This window comes from Balaenoptera borealis, assembly GCF_965194805.1.
Source record: "Balaenoptera borealis genome assembly, chromosome: 2".
In the NCBI taxonomy this organism is placed as follows: Eukaryota; Metazoa; Chordata; class Mammalia; order Artiodactyla; family Balaenopteridae; genus Balaenoptera; species Balaenoptera borealis.
This window is the reverse complement of record NC_138867.1, coordinates 68727150-68750960: the sequence shown is the minus strand read 5'-3', so window position 1 is coordinate 68750960 and position 23811 is coordinate 68727150. Positions and strand designations below refer to the sequence as shown.

General features: G+C 37.7%; 1 protein-coding gene across 2 annotated transcripts in view; it reads left to right on the top strand.

Moving 5' to 3' along the window:
- The window catches only part of EDIL3 (EGF like repeats and discoidin domains 3), a 431990-nt gene that overhangs the window by 112065 nt on the left and 296114 nt on the right, over window positions 1–23811 (top strand). The gene's annotated exons all lie outside the window — the stretch shown is intronic.

The following is a 23811-nucleotide window of genomic DNA, read 5'->3' as shown; positions in this document are numbered from 1 at the left end:
TTGGTATATAATTAGTACTTAACAGTTAGCTTTTATAGTTGTTGGTGTTGGTATTTTCAAAATTAAATAAAATTAAACAAATAAAAACTTTAACTTCCCAGAATACATATCAGTCAAAGTAAAAAATGAATTAGAATTAAATTATGCATTAGTTTTATCAGAGAGATGTTGTAAGTTGACAAAGAACACTACATAAAGTAAGCAAACAATATCAGCATATTTACTGACAAATATCTATATATCGTCATGCTTATGAGTTTAACAGCTGTAATAAACCTTGAGAGTTCACACCTGTAATGTGTCTATGATGAGAATAGGCTGAGCTCCTAAAGAGCACATTTTTAGTATTCCCTGCATTAAGTAAACATTAAACATTCATGGCCCATCATAATGCTCACTAACCTCTATTTCTTTCAATTCAACCTTGGTAGTTATCCTTTCTGTTTCTAACTAGATGCTAATTGCATTTTTAAATGTTATGAGTTTTTTAATTAAGTTTTTTTCTTATTACAAAAAAGCAGTACACATAATTGTCCAAACATTACAAAATTAAAATAAACACAATGAAGAATATTTAAATACTCTGATGACCTGCCTATCTAGAGATGGCCGCTCTTGATCTTTTTGCGTATACCTTTCCAGATCTTTCTTTTCCTCTCTCCAACTTTAGAAAGAGCTCATAGAACATTTCCTGCATTTTCATTTAATGCAGGCTTTTGACAAGATCCAACAGCATTTGTGTATTGACACTTTGCTTACAAATTCTAATGATCTCCTGTAAAGTTATTCTAACCTCAAGGTTGGGGAGAAAGGGGGAAGGATGGCAGGTAGGTCCTCTGGAGACCCTTTAGTGTGTACTGATATGCCTCTTGAGTTTCCTAACCCTGGGTCTGGGAAAATGGCCAACAATAATCTCACTAACTACATGGCCCACATTCAGAATAGAATTAAAGCTTTAAGAGCCTCCATATTTGTATATCTTTTGGATTAGTTAAGCAATTAAGCAGATCTTCCTTTATTTTTTCTTTCCAGGTGACAAAAACTCAGAGTTTATCTTGTTGGAACTAAGTTGTAAACTGCTCCTATTAAGGAGGAATGGAAACCATATGTGTATATATTGCTTACAATCATGTAGGTTAATTTGCAAACTGTCCCAGCCCAATGACATGAACCATAAAGAAGAGCAATATACTATTTGTGATATTCTAGATTGGGATAATATTTTTGAAAGGCTACTAGGCAATATCAATTAAATTTTTGAAGCAAACACCTACTTCTATGGTTATAGTCACAGTATAAGTGCCATTTCTGTCAATTTGTGTACAACAAACATAAAAGAGAGTACTGATTTGTAAATTTCAGAAAGGACACAAAAGAACGAGCTAACAGTGGCTACTTCTAGGGTTGAAGAATGAAACGCAGGGAAGGGGTCCAGTTTCACTGTTTTTCCTGTGGCTATCCAATTTTTCCTAGAACATATACTGTTCTTAGAATTAGGAAAAAAAATGTTGAATTTTACCATAGAATGTTAAAAAGTGGTGATTAATAGTTCAGGATCCTGAATTATAATGCCAGGGTTCAAATGCTCTGAATATAGGCAATTGTTTTAATTTTTTTCTAAAAATGAAAGTGCTTGGATCACAGTAGGTGATCAATAAAATGGAGGTGTTATCATTATTGTTATCTTAAAACCTAAGGGAAAAACTTTATGTTCAGAGCATGTTTGTATACAATACCGACTGCATCAATAGAATGAGAGTGATATCAGTGTCTGAAACGTTAACTGCATTTTTAAAAATCTGTATGCTCTTATACTTAAGTTTTCAATGATGAACCATTTTACTTTCATATGTAGGTTGGCTATAATCTTATCTTTGTAAACATAACAGGGATTCAGAGGGGACTGATGTTTACATGGAGAAAAAGCACAAGAGATTCTATTCCTTAAAATATCCTTCAACACTTGAAGAAAAACAATCATAAGCCACACAGACCAGAAGTCATTCATTACTCCTGCTATTAGCTCTATTTTAGTGATTACTAATCTACATCTGTCATTAAATAGGAGGGACAATGACCTCTTTCTAGGCAAATTACTGCTGATATATGCTACCTCAAGCTTCTAAAAGCTTTATTTCTATTGCAAGTGTTTTGTTATTTTCAGGTAATTGTTTGTCATCATTGTATTTCTTGTGATAAGAGAGCTTATACATAAGTTCATTCAAATGTAAATATATGAGATTCTTTCCCCATATATATATATATATTACCTACTATAAACCAGATATTATTCTAGTACTTGCTATCATTGACTCAAACAATGATTCATATGTTGTTCATCCACATAATTTTCCAAGAAGCTGAAATTATCCAAAGATGAGAAGGTAGGCAACACACAATAATACTAAATAATTGGCCTCTAGTCAGAGAATGAAAAGAACTTGAAAAATATAAAGAACTTGAAGTGGTGAACAGAAAGGTGAAGGAAAACAAGGGCAAGGAAAACCATCCCAACATGCATAGTTTCTTATTTCTGAAGCCATGCTGACTACATGTGAATTTTATTTTGCCATTGTTATTCTATGCCTTTAGGTAAATTCTGGAACTTTAGTAAATTTTAATTTTTCATATATAAAATGAGGCTTATTAGCAATATCAGCAAAGTTTATCATAGGGATATTATGAGGATTAAGTGATATAATACTCATAAAGTACTTAGTATAATGTTTGGCACATAAGGCACAAAAATATTAACTAATATTACTATAAAATAATGAAATGTTCTAACAGATCAGCTGAGTAATGGAATGAAAAATATCAAAGGATATATGAAATATGGAAATTTAAGCAAGCAGGTAATTTGTATCAGAAAAAAAAATTTTCAGGAACAGGTTGCGTGATTTTAGGACTAAGGATAGTTATGTCACCAAGACAGTTATGTCAAAAGGGAGCTCTATGAGGCTTGGGACAAGGAGTTTCCCAAAGGTTTATGTAGTTTGAAGCCCCATACCCCAGATTATTCTAAACTGCATTCATACCATTCTTATATGAGAGTCACTGACAAAATTGCAGAGACAGTAATTCAGCCAATGAGAAAAGGGAGACAAAGTCAAAGCCTCACTAATAGCAGAGAGATAAACTGATGCTGGATTCTGAGCCTTTGGCCAGAGCTGCATAAAACCCTCCCATTTCAGATCAGGGCTGGTTCAGGGACTGGGAAGGTGCTGGTAGGTATCAAATGATCACAACAATGAGGACAGGAGGGGTACAGAGATTGAATACCAGGTAAGACCTCACACGGTGTGATCCAAAGCAGAATCCAGACTATTGATAAAATAGAGACAGTGCGTTTTTTAATGCATTCAATTTCTCAAAAAGTTGTCCATTTCTGTGCTTAGTGGCTTCTTTTAACAAGTCATATCTCTATTTGGTAGGCCAGAGGGATAACACAGTCTCACTTCCGAACTATTTCCCTGGTCTTTTTTAGTATAAGAGTACTAATATTCTAAATGGAGTTCCATTAAGGCATCTAGAACTCCTGAAGAAAGGGCACTTTGCTTTCCTCCTTACAATCAAGTTGTTCCCTAGAAAGATGTAAATTGGTGTGCTAACAGTAATAACCTGATACCTGATGAAAACTGGGAAGACGGCAAGAATGCCCATAATTTCTGACTTCCACTGAGTTAATTATCAGGAACTCCCCTGCATTAAGAAAACACATTGGCCATATAGCCATTAAATCTGACTAGCAGATTCCATGTTTGTCAAAAGAATTAAAGAGCTCATTTGTTTTCATGTTTATCAGGAAGCTATCTACAGAGAGTGGCCTATCAAAGTGATTTATGTTTCTGCTCCCTAAGACTGTTTTGTCTGTGGATAAAAGGTATAAATTCTGAAATGTTAGAGATTATCTGGAATTAGAGCATTCAGCAACTATTCTATAAAGTGTTGCTTTCATGTGAAAATATTGCTGTAAAAGAGGAATATGAAATCATTCACTTTTTACAAAATTTAATCAAGATCTAAATCAGACTTTTAAAATATGACTTACATTCTATAAATTAGATAGGTGTCTGTCGCTTATTTTTAGTTGAAGGAGGACTAGCTTTAATTTCTGTGATTTCTTTTCTCCACCCACCAAATGGATGAACATATATAGTCAGGGTCAGTGGCACAGTTTATAAATATGTTATGTAATGAGATGATTGACTACTTTAAACATTCTAGCAGTGACTAGTTGGGGCTGCCCTTAAAACAGTGAAATATATTGCTTCAGCTTTTACATGCTGTAGTTTGAAACTGTCATTTTACAGCTGTCTTAAATTATGACTTTTTAAAAGAAGATTCTAAATAAAACACAAAAGTAGACTTTGCAAATTTTTTCTGTAATTTTAACATGGCATATCCTTTCTACCTGGAAAAAAAAAAAGATTAAATGGGTTATTTAGTGATTAATAAAATGTCCCGTTATTTCTCTGGGTCACTGTGCTTAACAGGTGATCACTGTAGCCAATTTGTTTTCCTACTCATTTTCCTTGGAGGTTATGTTTCTATTGTGGCCAAGAGGCTTTATTTACATTTAGAAAAGGAAGAATTCACAATCTAAGATCTAAATAAGAAGGCAATGTGAAACTTCCACCGTAGGACATGGCACTGGATTTCATCTTCTTTGTATCACCTGATGGTTTTTGTAAAGTCAGTGTGAGTTTGTGCTCTTGACAAAGATTGATGGACTAAGTGTTATCATCAGGATGTACTGCATTATTTATATAAAGCAATCAAATTCTATCTTTTAGCTTGTCCTTTGCTGTCAACTGAAGAACTGCGATAGTCTGAAAGAACAATTAACTGGGTTTATAATTTTTGCATAATTATAAAAATATATAATCTTAGAGCATAAAATTCAATAAGCTATCTTATTTATGCATCTTTTAAAAAAATATCCAAAGCAGTCAGGTGTCACGCCTTTGTTTTGTTGACCTTCATCACACCTATCTAGTAAAACAACAAAGCTGGATCAGGGTGTCTCCTTCCTGTACGAGCACTAGCTGTTGTCCTCTAACCAGATACATGGCTGGGTACATGTTGCAACTATCAGTTTTTGACTCCAAGCCCAGCTGGGCCCTCAGTGCTTTCCCTCAGTCTTTTTTTCTATGCTTTTCCAGGCAGCAACCTTCTATTTACTGCAGGTACATATTACTTACTTTCTACTCTTCTCAACCCTCCGATCCCATGACATTTTGAGCAGCCCTACTACACAGAGAAAACACCAGGTAGGAGCTCCCTCAGTTTTTCTAACAGCATCTACAAACATAGAGACATCCAGGTGAAACTTCCTATTCTGTCATCTCCCTCCTCACGCCAGAGGCAATTCCTTCCACATGTACTCTGAAGCCCACCCTTCATAGTGTTTTCTCACTCCCTACTCTTCTGAGTATTCCTTCTTTACTGCATCTTTAACCTCTTCTCTTCTGGTAGCTGCTTCCCATCAGCACCAAACACTGTCAGGTTTCTGCCATTTTAAATATACTTCTAGCCTCTGTCTCCCACCCCATTTTCATTTGGATAACATTTTATTTGAATAACACTGACTATATGCCCGGCACTGATCTCTGGCACGGGGAGAATTTGGTGAATAAGTTGATTCCAAACTTAAGAGAGTTTACAAGGTAGAAACATGTGTCTGCTTCTAGACCATGTTTCCAAAAACACGTCTCAGAATTTTTGTTTAGACTCCCATGATTTAAAAGATCAAATTTATGCTAATTTCTCTATCTCTAACCTGAATCTTTCTCCACAGGTTCAAATTCATAATATCAACTTCTCACTAAATATCTCCACGTGGATGTCTACAGACATTTCAGTCCAAGCATTTCCAAAAGAGAATTCATCATCCCCCTTCACCACCATCCCCAAACTTGCTCCTTAGACCATATTTTCTATCAAAATGAAAGGCAGAGTTTTTTGTTAAATTTTGATGTATGAGTTACCTCCTTCGTTCTTCTCTTTCTTTTCAGCCATCACATTGGATCTATAAATTTTGTCTCTCAATGTCTTTTGGAATTCACTTCTCTCCACTTAGTTTTTAGTACTCTGATGCAAGCCGGCAATCCCTTGAGCCAGAATAAACTTTGCCTCTTCCTCACTGGTCTGTCACCCTTAGACTTTGCCTCCTTGTAATCCATTCTCTGCATTGCATCCAGGGTGAATTATTTGAAGTCCAAATCATGTCACCCTCCTGATTAGACCCCTAAATGTCTGTCCTTTATGCTCAGGAATGCCCAGACTCCTTGGGAGTGTCTTAAAGACACTGCATACCCTGGGCAATGCCTATTCTTCAGGCTTATCTCTTGCCATTTCTGTTTTCTCTCTTCTCTCTAGCTAAAGTGAGTTTCATCCTGTTCTTAAGCACATGCTCTGGCTCTTCTCCCTAAGTCTGCACGTACTTTCCCCTCTGCATGGTCTTTCTGGTCCCACCCCTTTGTCTGGCTGGTTTCCGCTAATCCTCTTGTATTAAATTGGAGATCACTTGCCTTGGGAAGGCTTCCTAACTCACAGTGCTGAGTTTGGTGTCCCCTCTTGTGCTCCTTTGGCATCAGGCATTTCCTTTTTCATAGACCTAACATGTGGTGGTAACTACCTGTCAACTTATTTATGCCTTTTGTTAGACTCTAAAGAACAGGTAATTGTCTGTCAGGGGCCCCATAATATGTGCAGCAATTACCACTTAATGTCACGTAAATGGACTTCAGTTTATATTAACTAGACAGATATTCTTCATAGGTAGAAATAATATAGTCAAAAAACACTTGGAAATTCCATTATATGGTTGAATTTTCTGGTGATTTATGAAATCCAGCTAAGTATTCTATGGAAATTCAATATATGTTAGTAGTAAGTATTATCTGTTCTGTTCTGCCTAACATGCTGTGTGCCTTTATTTTCAATTTGCTGATTCTAGTTTCCTGCAAATATTTTTTTCACATCTCATAGTGAACCAACAAAGAAAGCTAGTCTAATAAATTTCTTTCCTCTTTTGCCATCCTCTCAATTGAAGATAGGAAGATACAAACTTCCTTCCTTCCTTCCATCCATCTCTCCTTCCTCCTCCTTTTCTTTCTTTCTTTCCTCACTTTCTCTTATTCGTTTTCCTTCTTCTTTAATAAATTGAAATCTTTGGATGAGCTTTAACAAATGTGGAGGGCTGGGTTCCAACCCCAGTGATTCTGACTTAATTGGACTGGGCATCAGGAATTTTAAAAGCTCCCCTGTGATTCTAATATTCAGCAAAGTTTGAGAACCACCGGGTTAGATCATCTCTAATGTCCCTTTCAATTCTAAAAACTCTAGATTTTGTTATTTTAAGGGACTCTCCAGAGTGTTTTAAAATACAAAATATGCCAAAAGACTTTTTTTCAAAATGTAGAGCCAAAATATCTTTGTCTTTTCAAGCAGTTAGCCTTGATTAAAGCTGTGTGTTAAAGGATGTAAAATTCAAATAGTCAACACTCAAAATTATTGCTGATTTTCTTCTAATTCTATTCAGTACTTTATTTCCTTAGCATTAAAAAGTTATCTAAAGAGAAAAAATGTCTTTAAAAATAGTGGGATAAACCACAGGCTAACAGCTAAGAAACATCCTGCTTTAAATTAGCTTTAGTATGGCTCTGAGTGAGTCTACAAAGTTTCTTTGTTCATTCATTAGATTTGTGTCTTCCATGACTGCACGTGGTCATTTGGGGGCGCTGTGAACATTAAGGTGTAGAATTGGATGGTCTTTTATTACAAGTATGTCTCGTGATTTTCTGGTAAAATGACAGATCCTCTCAACGTGAATAAACTTATTCTTATTGGCTTTTTTATCTTATTTCCTTCTCTACTCTTCCAAATTGCAGGATGGTCTGAAATATCAACTAAAATTTAGTTTTAAAGCACAAATGAAGCTAACAATCACATCATACCTTTTGAATTGTATTTTTTTTTGAAATTTATAACTGGACACATTATCAAGCTTTAGCTTGTGAAAGAAGGCTTTAAAATCAAAATCTATGCATCAGACTCATTAGAGCATACAACAAATAAAATGTCAATATTCAGCATAAAATGTTTCTCAAGAGGCACCAAAGTAAATTGAGAGGCCTATTGTTGATTCAAAGTGACATTTATTTTGTTCTGTACAGTTTCACTGGCAGTAAGTCATAAGGGTGCTAACATTTTCTGTGAGTTTTACCAGGTTGAGTATGCAAATTCTCATTTTAACTAGAGTTATTGCTCACTTGTGTACTAGAATTGGGTCATTTTGCCAAGTACTCTGTTTACAGGTTGGTTCAAATTCTAACTTGTGCGTTTGAAGGCAAAGCTTTTATTTTCTTTCAGTTTTTAAATGAAATGATAGTATAGCTGCCAAGTTCAGTGGGAGAGCAATAAACTGAAGATGAGGTTGTAGTACACAGACCTGCATTGTCCTGGTTGTGGAACATAAATTTAAATGGTCTCTTGTATCTCATTGTGGTTTTGACTGTATTTTTGATTTGCATTTCTCTGGTGATTAGTGATGTTGAGCATCTTTTCATGTGCCTGTTGGCCATCTGTATGTCTTTTTTTTTTTTTTTTTTGGAAAAATGTCTACTCAGGTCTCCTTTTTTCTTTTTGTTTTTTTTTTGATATTAAGTTGCATGAGTTCTTTATGTATTCTGGATATCAACCCCTTATCAGGTATATCATTTGTAAATATCTTCTCACATTCAGCAGGTTGTCTTTTCATTTTGTTGATAGTTTCCTTGGCTGTGCAGAAGCTTTTTAGTTAGATGTTGTCCCATTTGTTTATTTTTGCTTTTGTTGCCCTTGCCTGAGCAGACATCTCACCCCCGCCCCCAAATATTGCTAAGAATGATGTCAAAGAGCTTACAGTCTATGTTTTCTTCTAGGAGTTTTATGGTTTCAGGTCTTGCATTTAAATCTTTAATCCACTTTGAGTTTCTTTTTGTATATGGTGTAATAAAGTAGTCCAGTTTCATTCTTTTGTATGTAGCTGTCCGGTTTTCCCAAAACCCTTTATTGAAGAGGCTGTCTTTCCCCCATTGAATATTCTTGCCTCCTTTGTCATAGATTAATTGACCATGTAAGCTTGGACCTAGCAGGTGTTATGCTAAGTGAAATAAGTCAAGTAGAGAAAGACATATACCATATGATTTCACTTAACTGTGGATCTAAAAAGCAAAACAAATTAACAAATGAAACAAAACAGAAACAGACTCATAGATACAGAGAAGCAACTGGTGGTTGCCAGAGGAGAACAGGGTGGCAGGGTGGGTGAAATAGGTGAAGGGGATTAAGAGGTACAAACTTCCAGTTATAAAATAAATTAGTCACAGGGGTATAACTGTACAGTTTAGGGAATATAGTCAATAATATTGTAGTAACTGTGGTTACTTATTGTGGTGATCATTTTGTAATGTATAAAAATATTGAATCACTGTGTTGTTCACCTGAAACTAATACAATATTGGATGTCAATTATAATTCCATTAAAAAAGATCAAAAGTAAAACAAACAAAAATATAGTCTCTTTTACTTTACCACATATAAATATGTATTGTAATATTCTTCACATTTAATTTGCAGAGATGTTGAAGAAATTAAATAATATCTTGTGTTAGTGTAGTTACATACTTGAGAGATATGTTACTACATTTTTGTTGTTTTTTTTTGTTTGTTTTGTTTTTTTAAATTTTTTTTAAATTTTTATATTTCTGGCTGTGTTGGGTCTTCGTTTCTGTGTGAGGGCTTTCTCCAGTTGCGGCAAGTGGGGGCCACTCTTCATTGCGGTGCGCGGGCCTCTCACTATTGGGGCCTCTCTTGTTGCAGAGCACAGGCTCCAGATGCGCAGGCTCAGTAATTGTGGCCCACGGGCCCAGTTGCTCCGCGGCATGTGGGATCCTCCCAGACCAGGGCTCGAACCCGTGTCTCCTGCATTGGCAGGCAGACTCCCAACCACCGTGCCACGAGGGAAGCCCTACCTTTTTGTTTTTAATTTTACATCTGTATACCAATTTTTTTTTCAGAAATGAACAGAGGGCAGGGATGAAGGTACAGACATATTCTAGGTGGCTTCTAGCATTGCTAAAGGAACAGAGCAAATGGAGATGCATGCCTATATCCAAATAAATTATTAATATATTTACAATACTATGTAAATACAGGAGTACATTAGCAATACTGTGTAAATATATTAATATCTTAAAAAGATATCAGTATATAAATACATAAGTACATTAATATGTAAATACAATAATATATTTTCAGTAGATGTTTGATAACATAGGAAGAATAGGCTTAGCAGAAATGTCCTTGATTATCATGAGGACAGAGAATTAAATGCAGGGCTCTAAATTATAATTTGGTTCTTACTAAAACTGTGTTGCTGACAAAATAAGTTTAGTGACACTTAGTTACTGTTTTGCAGATACTCGGCCTCCTTCACATTTCTTGAATTCATCACTGTCTTGCCTATCACTCGGGCTGCACACTTGCCGTTCCTTCTGCCTATAAGACTCTTCCTTAGGTTTTAACATGACTAGCTAATGTTCATCCTTCAGCTCAAGTGGCACATCTTCAGAGAAGCCTTTCTTGACTGGCTATCTTAAGTAATCAGTTCTATTTACAGCCTTTTTTCGTCCAGTTTGTTCTCCTCTCTACTCGCTGACCCACCCCACCCCTAACATGGCTTTTATTACAGTGGTTAATACCTTGCTTATTTATTTGTTAAGTTTTTCGTTATGCATCCGCTCCACTAGACTATAAATTCCAGGAATGCCGGAGCCATATGTCTTCATCTAAGCTGCATTCCCAATGTCTAATGTGGTTGCTGGAATATCAATAATGATAACTGGATCAGTGACCCTCTGATCTGTGAACTGGAGATAGGCAGTAATATATAAAGAAAACTGAATGCACACACCATCCAATAGTTTATATATCAATGAGAGAAATTAGCTGTTCTATCCACCTGATTCCCAGAGTAGTGCCAACATAGAATTTTCTCCTTTACTTGGCATTACAAGTTGCACGATTGTATACTGAGCTCACAGAAAAAACACAACCACGATCATAATGGTACAACTTTTAGTGTTTTGGGGTTTTTTATCTGCGTTGTCTTGTGCAGTGCTATATGATATTTTATAGATTCATACACACTTTGCAATCCAGGCTAAAAGCTCAGGCAAATTGATAATAAAGTGAAATAAGACAGTCCCTGAATCACCTTGAACAGGAGGTGACTGGCAGCAGGTGGTGGGTCAATGAGAAGAATGAAGCTGACACTGAACACAGGATGGTCCCAGTCCAAGCAGAACCCTGGAGAGCGGGGGAAGGGGGTGGGGAAGAGGAGGCAAATGGGAAGTTAAATTTAGCCTGCAATGATTTCTAGCCCCTGGGGAAAACAGTTGCTTCGTTCTATTGCCAAAAGGCAAATCGGCATCAGCTTAATTTGCCTGAGTCTGCCATAAACTGCAGATGGAATCATAAAACATAGTTAGATTCAAACTAAACACATCTGTCCTAATCTAAAGCAGGTGAGGCCAGCCAGCCAAGATGCATCAAGGTATAACACTGCGCACAGATTACAATATGCGGAGGTATATTTTAGGAGCCTGCTGACAGTGAAATAAAGAACCATGAAAGCGTGTATTGTCCTATTTTCCTTTCCTGAGCCTGCCTTCTTGTACTGGTTGCCATCTTAGTTTTAAGACTCAACCAATACATCCACTGGGAAACAAACAAAGAGACAACAAAACTTGAAATCCAGAAGTCTATTGCATTTTAATCAGGATTCTTACCTAAACTGATGCTTTCTCAGATTAATTGAAATAACAGGGAATCAGAAGCCCCTACAGTGCATTTTAATTAGACTTGAAATTTTAGCCAGAGAGGGTTTGTTTCTACTTAAGGTATCAGCCTACATCTGTACCACCCACTGAGATAGTGGGTGTAGAGAGAAAAAAAGCAGGCTAAGATATGATGGTTTTGACAAAAGTAACTATGTAACTTATCCAAACCAGGACAGTTTTGAGAGTGAAAGGGGACTATGGTACCCGTGGAGGTGCATGACTCCAATATCCTTTCAAGAAAGAGCAAGCTCTTTGGCTGAAAAGAATGTAATTAGCTTCCAGTGACCTTCTTCTCTAGCACTTTCATGATCCCACTTGAGCCTTATGATTGAGCCTTGAGCCTCCTCCAGCCAATGATTGAACCCAGGAAGGGCACTAGTGTCTGGTCACTTCTGCCCTTGGGGGATTCCTCTAAAGTGTAATCTTTGCTCTGGAGCTCCCTGGTAGATTGGCTAAGACTTTGTCAAGTCTGCACTATGGACTGAGGCTCCCCTGCTCAATCCTCTTTCAATAACCGCCCTCCACCCTTTTCTTTTCACAGATGTCAGATCTGCATCACAAGATGAAGGCTTTTCCTTCCCTTTTCTGCTTCCTCCCCATTTTATCTTTCCTAGGCATTACTTCTCAGTAAACTTGATGTACTCTTTGTGGAGAACCCAACTGACAAAGGGGTGCTATTGATAATTAGGTGTGGGGAAACAGATATATAGCACAGCCTCTAATAACCCTGATTATATTTGATGGGCTCTGTTGTGCCCATCAAAACTTTGTTTTTTGCTGACATTGTCCATCTATCACAGGTACATGTGGGAGCCTTTAATCTCAGGCAGACCTTGACATAATAGAGCCTAAGTGAATAAACTGGATATTCATACGGTAGTGGAAAGGACCTATCACTATTTTCCTCCTTTTTCTCTCTTGAAGAATCTCCCTTCTTTTTTCTCACTTATTTGTTAGTGTGCCCAAGGATCTCTCCTCCCCTCTCCTTTCCTTTCTGCTCCACTCCCCTCCTCTGTCCTCCCTTTAATGACTGTCACTGGAATACAGTATTCACGTCCGTACTTAACAATCCCTGTTTTAGCAAAAGCTCTCCGATTGCATATCTGCTTATTCAATAGCTTTATGAGACATTTTCATTTTGAATATTCCACAGACTTCTCAAACACAATAATTCCTTTGACACTAAGCCCATTATATTTGCTTATGAAAGATGGCCTCATAGTCATACAGACAGGAGCTCTAGAAATCAACCCAGATTATTTGCTCTCCCTCAACCCCACATCAGTTTGGTCACAATGTCATCTTGATTCTACCTGGTACATTTTGGTCATACCTATTACCTCTTTCCTATGTTTCAAAAAGACACTGAGTAAATATCAATACTGGGGATAAAATATGAGTTTTCACAAGTATTAATTTCTTAGAAATAGGTAGTAAGCAAAAAGAAAGAAAAAAAAGTACAAGGACAAGAAAGAAAACAGGTCAGCTAAACAGCAGCTGGTATCTATGAGATATAATGAGAGGTGAACAGATTGTCCTGTCTCATTTTGACCACAGAAGCATCATATGACTGCCACACATACCTGGTAGAAAACCGATTAAGTATTAATACCAGAAAGGGCAGCACAAGTACCAAGAAAGTTTTCTTAGGACACCAAAACTCCCCATGATGATGGGATAATCAAAGGGACCAGACATTGTGGCATCATGTGACCTTGGGTAAGCTCACGTCAGTTAATAAACTTTGCAGGAACCTGGCAGTAGGAGTGAGAGGGATCAGAATGAGAGGTCTTGATTTTGGATAAATATATATAGTCTGTATTCTCCAGAACCTCTAAGATACTGTTCATCCCTTGCCTTTCTCCTGTAGAGGCTGCTTCTGTCAGTGTCAATAAATCAGTATAAACATCTACAATGTTACTTGATCTGTTGAAATGGCTGCAACAACAGATCCTGGTCTGGGGAATGTAGAACTCCTCTTTTTGTACTATGCACAATACACAGAAATATGACTGACATCTTATTAAATAAAGGTTGAGTGTTAGTACTCATCTTCATGCAATGTACAGAGTTAGAAGATGGCAGTGTTGTTAGTCTGACTGCACAAAGCTGTGCTGCTTTACTCACACCAAAGGCAGAGAGGCAGAATCACACTTTTAAACTGGTAATTGGCTCTTTCTAGAAAATCTCAACAATAATGCCTTGTTTCTAATGGGAGGTAGTGATCTGGGAGGACTTCCATTTCCTATTTTATTACCTAGTATTTATTAACTGGATTGGATTTAAATGGTGCCTGCATTGCTTTCCCTGTCCACAGCTATCTCTAAAGAGGGTTAAGAAAATCCTCATTATTTTTTGCTGGGACTACTTCAAAAGATTAATGCTTAGTCCTTCTGCCATCAGCCTAGACTACTCCATTTGATTCAACACAATGCTGCCTGAGTCATCATTCCAGAACACAAATGTGATAATATACTTTCCCATATGTAAAGTCCTTTTATGATTTTCCAGTGCTTACAGATAAACTTCAGAATTTTTTGTGCAGCATACAGGGCCTTTACCCTTCTGAGCTCATTTTTCTCTACTCATCATAGACGTCTATGCTTTAATTATAGTGGCCTACTTGAAGTTCCTGGAGTAAGCCATGATCTTTTTCCTTTGTATATGTTATTTTCTTTGCCTGGAATATTGAGCATATACCCCTTTCCTCTTCTGCATCACCTAATAGCACTGCATCTGTTTAGAGGTCTCCTGTGGTCCTAAGATTTGGATCATGTATACTAATCACAACTCTTAATACTATGTGCTGTAATCATTCCCATTTTTTTAATCTCCCACAGTGGGCTCTGTACTTATTGATTGTAAGGACTGTCTTAATTCTGTCTGGCTAGCACTTACGTCAGTGCCTATCATAAAATGGGTGCTCAAGGAATAGATGGATGGATGGACAAACGGAGGGATGGTTGAATGGCTCACTAGCTAAATATATAAAGAGATAGACAGATGGTCTATTGAAGTATCTTTGCCAGTCATCAACCTCCACTTTCAAAGGCACTCTGTAGAATTCTGCCAGGATAGTCTTCTTAAAATAGATCTGACCATGTCAAAACTTTAAAATATATGTTAAAAATATTCATTGGCTCCTCATCTTACAAATTATGATGCCACTTTTTAATCTTCCCTGATCTGACATAATTATACTTTCTCAGCCATTGACAATCAAATACTCCAGGGTCCAGCCATGCTAAATTCTATAGTATTCAAAAAAAAAATATTCATTCATTCATTTATTCACTTATTTCATGACTCCCTTTTCTAATATATGCTCCAGTGCTAATGTAGTATTTTTATCTATCATGTTAATATAGCTAATGACTTGCTTTGTAAATTTAACAAATATCTTAACCTCCATTTTTATTTTTCTAAAATTTTAAAGCAATTAGTCTGGAAAAGAGGTGAAATAATTCATGGGAAAGCTCCTATAAGGGAATAAAGTTCCTAAGAAATACCAAGCAGTAAGGAAGTTGGGACCTCACTGCTTTTTAAAATTTTGAAAAGCCTCATTCTCTTTTAATCCAGGAGGTGGCACCTTCACCTATAAAGCTCCCTTAGAAACTATATGGGCTTTTCTAAATCTGATTCACATCCTCTTTGTGCAATAAAGCAACACCCGTGGGGGGACCTTCAAGATGGTGGAGGAGTAAGACCTGGAGATCAACTTCTCCCCACAAATACATCAAAAATACATATACACATGGGAACAACTCCTACAGAACACCTACTGAACACTGGCAGAAGACCTCAGACTTCCCAAAGGGCAAGAAAATCCCCACGTACCTGGCTAGGGCAAAAGAAAAAAGAAAAAACAGAGACAAAAAATAGGGACGGGACCTGCACCTCTGGGAGGGAGCTGAGAAGGAGGAAAAGTTTCCACACACTAGGAAGCCCCTTCACTGGTGGAGATGGGGGATGGCCGGGGTGGGGGTAGCTTCGGAGCCACGGAGGAGAGCGCAGCAACGGGGGCAGAGGGCAAAGCGGAGAGATTCCCGCACAGAGGATTGGTGCCGACCAGCACTCACCAGCCTGAGAGGCTTGTCTGCTCACCCGCCGGGGCAGGTGGGGGCTGGGAGCTGAGGCTCGGGCTTCGGAGGTCGGATCCCAGGGAGAGGACTGGGGTTGGCTGCGTGAAGAAAGCCTGAAGGGGGCTAGTGCACCACAGCTAGCCGGGAGGGAGTCAGGGAAAGTCTGGACCTGCCTAAGAGGCAAGAAACCATTGTTTTGGGGTGTGCGAGGACAGGGGATTCCTTCCCTGTGTGCCCACAGATGGCAGAGCACCACCTAAACAAGCTCCAGAGACGAGCGCAAACCGAGGCTATCAGCTTGGACCCCAGAGATGGGCATGAAACGTTAATGCTGCTGCCACTGCCACCAAAAATACTGTGTGCAAGCACAGGTCACTATCCACACACCCTGACCCTCCCGGGAGTCTGTGCAGCATGCCACAGCCAGGATCCCAAGATCCAGGGACCACTTCCCTGGGAGAACACATGGCACGCCTCAGGCTGCTGCAATGTCATGCTAGCCTCTGCTGCCACAAGTTCACCCCGCATTCCAATTATGACTACCATACCTCTCCCTCTCCCTGGCATGAGTGAGCAAGAGAGCCCTAATCAGCCACTGCTTTAACACCCTCCTGTCTGGGCAGGAAACATGCCTGAGGGCGACCTACATGCAGAGGTGGGGCAAAAACCAAAGCTGAACCCCAGGAGTTCTGCGAACAAAGAAGAGAAAGGGAAATTTCTCTGTGCAGGCTCAGGAACAGTGGATTAAATCCCCACAATCAACTTGATGTACCCTGCATCTGTGGAATACCTGAATAGTCAACGAATGTTCCCAAAATTGAGGCGGTGGACTTTGGGAGCAACTGTAGACTTGGGGTTTGCTTTCTGTGACTGATTTGTTTCTGATTTTTATGTTTATCTTAGTTTAGCTTTTAGTGCTTGTTATCATTGGTGGATTTGTTTATTGGTTTGGTTGCTCTCTTCTTTTTTCTTTTTTTTAATTTATTATTATTTTTTTAAATTTTATTATATTTTTAAATTTTTTTTAAATTTAATTTTATTTAATTTTATTTTTCGTCCTTTTTTTTTCTTCCTTTTCTTCTGAGCCATGTAGCTGACTGGGTCTTGGTATTCTGGCCTGGTGTCAGGCCTGAGCCTCTGAGGTGGGAGAGCTGAGTTCAGGACATTGGACCACTTGAGATCTCCCAGCCCCACATAATATGTCAGCGAGAGCTCTCCCAGAGATCTCTGTCTCAACATAAGACCCAGCTCCACCCAATGGCCAGCAAGCTCCAGTGCTGGATGCCATATGCCAAACAACTAGCAAGACAGGAACACAACCCTACCCATTAGCAGAGAGGCTGCCTAAAATCATACTAAGTTCACAGACACCCCAAAACACACCACCGGACATGGCACTGCCACCAGAAAGACAAGATCCATCCCCACCCACCAGAACACAGGCACTAGTCCCCTCCACCAGAAGGCCTGCACAAGCCACTGAACCAACCTCACCCACTAGGGGCAGAGAACAAAAACAACAGAAACTACAAACCTGCACCCTGTGAAAACGAGACCCCAAACACAGTAAGTTAAACAAAATGAGAAGACACAGAAACACACAGCCGATGAAGGAGCAAGGTAAAAACCCACCAGACCAAACAAATGAAGAGGAAATAGGCAGTCTACCTGAAAAAGAATTCAGAGTAATGATAGTAAAGATGATCCAAAACCTTGGAAATAGAATGGAGAAAATACAAGAAAATTTTAACAAGGACCTAGAAGAACTAAAGAGCAACCAAACAGTGATGAACAACACAATAAATGAAATTAAAAATTCTCTAGAAGGAATCAATAGCAGAATAACTGAGGCAGAAGAATGGATAAATCACCAGGAAGAGAAAATAGTGGAAATAATTGCCACAGAGCAGAATAAAGAAAAAAGAATGAAAAGAATTGAGGACAGTCTCAGAGACCTCTGGGTCAACATTAAACGCACCAACATTTGAATTATAGGGGTGCCAGAAGAAGAAGAGAAAAAGAAAGGGACTGAGAAAATATTTGAAGAGATTATAGTTGAAAACTTCCGTAACATGGGAGAGGAAATAGTCAATCAAGTCCAGGAAACGCAGAGAGTCCCATACAGGATAAATCCAAGAAGAAACATGCCAAGACACATATTAATCAAACTATCAAAAACTAAATACAAAGAAAAAATAGTAAAAGCAGCAAGGGAAAAGCAACAAATAATACACAAAGCAATCCCCATAAGGTTAATCTTTCAGCAGAAACCCTGCAAGCCAGAAGGGAGTGGCAGGACGTATTTACAGTGATGAAAGGGAAAAACCTACAACCAAGATTACTCTACCCAGCAAGGATCTCATTCAGATTTGATGGAGAAATTAAAACCTTTACAGACAAGCAAAAACTAAGAGAATACAGCACCACCAAACCAGCTTTACAACAAATGCTAAAGGAACTTCTCTAGGCAGGAAACACAGAAGGAAGAGACCTACATTAACAAACCCAAAACAATTAATAAAATGGTAATAGGAACATACATATCAATAACTACCTTAAATGTAAATGGATTAAATGCTCCAACCAAAAGACATAGAGTGGCTGAATGGATACAAAAATAAGACCCATGTACATGTTGTCTACAAAGACCTACTTCAGACCTAGGGACACATACAGATTGGAGGTGAGGGGATGGAAAAAGATATTCCATGCAAATGGAAATCAGAAGAAAGCTGGAGAAGCAATTCTCATATCAGACAAAACAGACTTTAAAATAAAGACTATTACAAGAGACAAAGAAGGAGACTACATAATGATCTAGGGATTAATCCAAGAAGAAGATACAACAATTATAAATATACATGCACCCAACATAGGAGCACCACAGTACATAAGGCAAATGCTAATAGCCATAAAAGGGGAAATTGACAGTAAAAGAATCATAGTAGGGGACTTTAACACCCCACTTTAACCAATGGACAGATCATTCAAAATGAAAATAAATAAGGAAACACAAGCTTTAAATGACACATTAGACAAGATGGACTTAATTGATATTTATAGGACATTCCATCCAAAAACAACAGAATACATTTTCTTCTCAAGTGCTCATGAAACATTCTCCGGGATAGATCATATCTTCGGTCACAAATGAAGCCTTGGTAAATTAAGAAAATTGAAATCGTATCAAGAATCTTTTCTGACCACAGCGCTTTGAGACTAAATATCAATTACAAGACAAAAACTGTAAAAAATACAAACACATTGAGGCTACACAATACACTACTCAGTAACCAAGAGATCACTGAAGAAATAAAAAAATACCTAGAAACAAATGACAATGAAAACATGATGACCCAAAACCTAGGGGATGCAGCAAAAGCAGTTCTAAGAGGAAGTTAATAGCAATACAGTCCTACCTCAAGAAACAAGAAAAATCTCAAATAAACAACCTAACCTTACACCTAAAGCAATTAGAGAAAGAAGAACAAAAAACCCCCAAAGTTAGCAGAAGCAAAGAAATCATAAAGATCAGATCAGAAATAAATGAAAAAGAAATGAAGGAAACAATAGCAAAGATCAATAAAACTAAAAGCTGGTTCTTTGAGAAGATAAACAAAATTGATAAACCATTAGCCAGACTCATCAAGAAAAAAGGGAGAAGGCTCAAATGAACAGCATTAGAAATGAAAAAGAAGTAACAACTGACACTGCAGAAATACCAAGGATCATGATGAGAGATTACTACAAGGAACTATATGCCAATAAAATGGACAACCTGGAAGAAATGGACAAATTCTTAGAAAAGCACAACATTCCGAGAGTGAACCAGGAAGAGATAGAAAATATTAACAGACCAATCACAAGCACTGAAATTGAAACTGTGATTAAAAATCTTCCAACAAAAGCCCAGGACCAGATGGCTTCACAGGCGAATTCTATCAAACATTTAGAGAAGAGCTAACACCTATCCTTCTCAAAATCTTCCAAAATAGAGCAGAGGGAGGAACACTCCCAAACTCATTCTACGAGGCCACCAGCACCCTGATACCAAAACCAGACAAAAACGTCACAAAGAAAGAAAACTACAGGCCAATATCACTGATGAACATAGATGCAAAAATCCTAAACAAAATACTAGCAAACGGAATCCAACAGTACATTAACTGGATCATACACCATGATCAAGTGAGGTTTATCCCAGGAATGCAAGGATTCTTCAGTATATGCAAATCAATAAATGTGATACACCATATTAACAAACTAAAGGATAAAAACCATATTATAATCTCAATAGGTGCAGAAAAAGCTTTCAACAAAATTCGATACCCATTTATGACAACAAGTCTCCAGAAAGTAGGCATAGAGAGAAGCCACCTCAACATAATAAAGGCCATATATGACAAACCCACAGCCAACATTGTTCTCAATGGTGAAAGACTGAAACTGTTTCCTCTAAGATCAGGAACAAGACAAGGTTGCCCACTCTCACCACTGTTATTCAACATAGTTTTGGAAGTTTTAGCCACAGCAATCAGAGAAGAAAAAGAACTAAAAAAAATCCAAATTGGAAAGAAAAAGTAAAACTGTCACTGTTTGCAGATGACATGATACTATACATAGAGAATCCTAAAGATGCTACCAGAAAACTACTAGAGCTAATCAATGAATTTGGTGAAGTAGCAGGATACAAAATTAATGCACAGAAATCTGTTGCATTCCTATACACTAATGATGAAAAATCTGAAAGTGAAATTAATAAAACACTCCCATTTACCATTGCAACATAAAAGAATAAAATACCTAGGAATAAACCTACCTAAGGAGACAAAAGACCTGTATGCAGAAAACTATAAGACACTGAGGAAAGAAATTAAAGACAGTGCAAACAGATGGAGAGATATACCATGTTCTCAGATTGGAAGAATCAACATTGTGAAAATGACTATACTACTGAAAGCAATCTACAGATTCAGTGCAATCTCTATCAAACTACCAATGGCATTTTTCACAGTGCTAGAACAAAAAATTTCACAATTTGTATGGAAACACAAAAGACCCCAAATAGCCAAAGCAATCTTGAGAAAGAAAAACAGAGCTGGAGGAATAAGGCTCCCTGACTTCAGACTATACTACAAAGCTACAGTAATCAAGACAGTATGTTACTGGCACAAAAACAGAAATATAGATCAATGGAACAGGAGAGAAAGCCCAGAGATAAACCCACACACATATGGTCACCTTATCTTTGATAAAGGAGGCAAGAATATACAATGGAGAAAAGACAGCCTCTTCAATAAGTGGTGCTGGGAAAACTAGACAGCTATATGTAAAAGGATGAAATAAGAACACTCCCTAACACCATACACAAATATAAACTCAAAATGGATTAAAGACCTAAATGTAAGGCCAGACACTATAAAACTCTTAGAGGAAAACCTAGGCAGAACACTCTATGATATAAATCACAGCAAGATCCTTTTTGAGCCACCTCCTAGAGAAATGGAAATAAAAAAATAATAATAAACAAATGGGACCTAATGAAACTTAAAAGGTACACAGCAAAGGAAACCATAAACAAGATGAAAAGACAGTCCTCAGAATGGGAGAAAATATTTGCAAATGAAGCAACTGACAAAGGATTAATCTCCAAAATATACAAGCAGCTCATGCAGCTCAATATCAAAATAACAAACAATCCAATCCAAAAATGGGTGGAAGACCTAAACAGACATTTCTCCAAAGAAGACATACAGATTGCCAACAAACACATGAAAGAATGCTCAACATCTTTAATCATTAGAGAAATGCAAATCAAAACCACAATGAGGTATCATCTCACACCAGTCAGAATGGCCATCATCAAAAAGCTACAAACTATAAATGCTGGAGAGGGTGTGGAGAAAAGGGAACCCTCTTGCACTATTGGTGGGAATGTAAATTGATACAGCCACTATGGAGAACAGTATGGGGGTCCTTAAAAAACTAAAAATAAAACTATCATATGACCCAGCAGTCCCACTACTGGGCATATACCCTGAGAAAACTATAATTCAAAAAGAGACACGTACCACAATGTTCATTGCAGCACTATTTACAATAGCCAGGACATGGAAACAACCTAAATGCCCATTGACAGACGAATGGATAAAGAAGATGTGGCACATATATACAATGGAATATTACTCAGCCATAAAAAGAAACGAAATTGAGTTATTTGTAGTGAGGTGGTTGGACCTAGAGTCTGTCATACATAGTGAAGTAAGTCAGAAAGAGAAAAACAAATACTGTATGCTAACACATATATGTGGAATCAAAAAAAAAACCGAAAAAGGTTCTGATGAACCTAGAGACAGGACATTTATAAAGACACAGACATAGAGAATGGACTTGAGGACACGTGAAGGGGAAGAGTAAGCTGGGATGAAATGAGAGAGTAGCATTGACATATATACACTACCAAATGAAAAATAGATAGCTAGTGGGAAGCAGCTGCATAGCACAGGGAGATCAGCTTGGTGCTTCATGACCACCTAGAGGGTTGGCGAGTGAGGGTGGTAGGGAGGTGCAAAAGGGAGGGGAAATGGGGATATATGTATACATATAGCTGATTCACTTTGTTATACAGCAGAAACTACCACAACATTGTAAAGCAATTCTACTCTAGTAAAAATGTTTAAAAAATAAATAAATAAAGGCACACCCGTGACTCTCTGAAGCCTGTTTTTCACTCCAGACTTAATCAGTGCTGCTTTGTGTATTTTAAGGCTGCTCAGGGATAACACCCTTAAGATTTCTAGAATTCCTTTTTTATTTGAGAGATTCTTTCAGGCTACACCTGAATTATATGAAATGTTTTCACAAAGGTCTTGTAGCTACATCCTTCATTTTATATTTATGTTGAGGCCATCTTTCTGACAAAGCTCTGGATTTGATCTTTCACTGGTTTGAGAGGCTGGAGTTGAGAAATTATTTTCTATCGCAAGTGCTGGTGCCTCTCTATTCCTTTTCTTTACTTTCAAAATCATCAGTTCTTTATTTAGCATGTCTCTTTCTTGTAGTGCCTTATCAGATACAGCTATTAAGAGTCAAGTGACACTTTAACATTCTGCCTACAAATCTTATTACTCATATACAAAAGTTTATTCTCTATCAACCAAGTATCCTCAGGTGATAGTTTTACCAACTGCTTCTCTCTGTATAGCAGGGAGAGCCCTTTTCCTAGCCTCCTGTAGCCATTCTTTCAGTGCCTTTCCGGATTCCATCTGCCACCAGTATCAAAGTCAAGGCCACATATTTTAGGTTTTTGTTACCGCACAACTTATTTCTCTTTCCTCCCATGTTTCTCTCAACTCTCTCAAGCAAGAGAGAGATTTTATTCTCAGGGTGGTTGCAGGGTTCTAAGAGAGGAAGCAGAAATATTCAAGTGTTTTTTCAAACCTCAGCTGACTTCAGGTCTCCTAACATCCTATTGGCCAAAGCAAGTCACATGGACAAGCCCAGACTCTAGGGATCAAGAAATAAACCCCACCCCTCTATTGAGAGAAATTGCAAAGTTACAGAGCAAAGCGTGTGGATATAGATAGGTTATTTATTGGAATAATTAATAAACCATTCAACCACAGATATTTCAGTTAACCTTCTTTAACAAATTAGACAGTATTTACATGTAATGAAGGGACCCAACCTGAGTTAATCACTTTTAGTATGCAATTCAGTATGCAGTGTTTGAATCGTAAAATTTAATTTTTACCATGTTACATACCATCTCTCTTAGAAGCACATGGTTTCAAATGGGTCTTGCCTACCTTACCTGTAAATCTAAATAGTATGGTGACTTT